Source organism: Hylobates moloch, unplaced genomic scaffold (assembly GCF_009828535.3).
Source record: "Hylobates moloch isolate HMO894 unplaced genomic scaffold, HMol_V3 SCAFFOLD_11, whole genome shotgun sequence".
In the NCBI taxonomy this organism is placed as follows: domain Eukaryota; kingdom Metazoa; phylum Chordata; class Mammalia; order Primates; family Hylobatidae; genus Hylobates; species Hylobates moloch.
The window spans coordinates 86,297,947-86,298,289 of NW_026652286.1; positions in this window are offsets into that span (position 1 = coordinate 86,297,947).

Sequence of the window (343 nt, forward strand, 5' to 3'; positions counted from 1 at the left end):
GAACTAAATAGTGTTATACAGACACAATGGATGTGAGGAGCTCATTGTGGGAGTAAAACGAGATGTCTGTGCCCAGGGAATTTGAGAAGGCCTAAAATATCCATCAGCATGGCTTGCTGTAACCTCCTGTCTGTGGACCTAGTCTTTGGCCAGGAGGCCTGGCATTGTTGAGCTATCCTAACAGCAGCCTAAAGAAGAGACAACAGGCTGAGAGTATCTCAAATAAACCAAGCCAGGGCCAAGTCTGAACCATGTTCCAACCCTGGCCTTTTTCGGTTATATGATCAAATAAATTCCTGTTATTGTCTTCAGTTGAGTTGGGTCAGATTTTCTGATGATTGCA